Consider the following 808-nt stretch of genomic DNA (forward strand, 5'->3'; position numbering starts at 1 on the left):
AATCCTATAGATATAAAGGGGCAAAAATCATATTTGAACCTAGTTTTGTTACTCATGCTCCTTGCAAACTAAATAAAATATTATTTCTGAAATATTTACTCTTAGTTTACTCATATGCTTACTTTTATTTAATGACTAAGATTTCCAAAGCACTGCCACATATATTATCCCATTTCAAGGCAGCTGGGGCTGGGTTTGGTGGCTCACACCTGTAATCCCAGCACTTTGGGAAGCCAAGGCAGTCGGATCACCTGAAGTCATGAGTTCAAGTTCAGCCTGGCCAACATGGCGAAACTCCGTCTCTTCTAAAAAATATAAAAATTAGCCTGGCGTAGTGGTGCATGCCTATAATCTCAGCTACTAGGGAGGCTGAGGCACAAGAATCGTTTGAACCTGGGAGGTGGAGGTTGTGGTGAGCCGAGATCTCGCCATTGCACTCTAGTGTAGGCTACAGAACAAGACTCTGTCTCAAAAAAAAAAAAAAAAAACAAAAAAAAACAAAAAGACAGCTGGTAGAATGGAAAGCTTGTGGAGGTTGTGATGATCAGCAATAATGTATATAGATTATATAATATCTAGTGTAAAACATATGCTCATTCACTATTATTATTATTGATCCTTCCAACAGGCTTAGTAGACGTTAGGTAGTACAGCTGTCTTGACAGAATTCCTCTACAAAAATCAATCCCTTTCACATTATACTCTACAAGCAAGAATTGATCTTTTTAATATTTATTTGTGTATATATTTATTTATTAAAAAACATTTTTTTTTGAGACAGAGTCTTGCTCTGTCACCCAGGCTGGAG

The sequence above is a fragment of the Rhinopithecus roxellana genome, chromosome 1, assembly GCF_007565055.1.
Source record: "Rhinopithecus roxellana isolate Shanxi Qingling chromosome 1, ASM756505v1, whole genome shotgun sequence".
NCBI lineage: Eukaryota > Metazoa > Chordata > Mammalia > Primates > Cercopithecidae > Rhinopithecus > Rhinopithecus roxellana.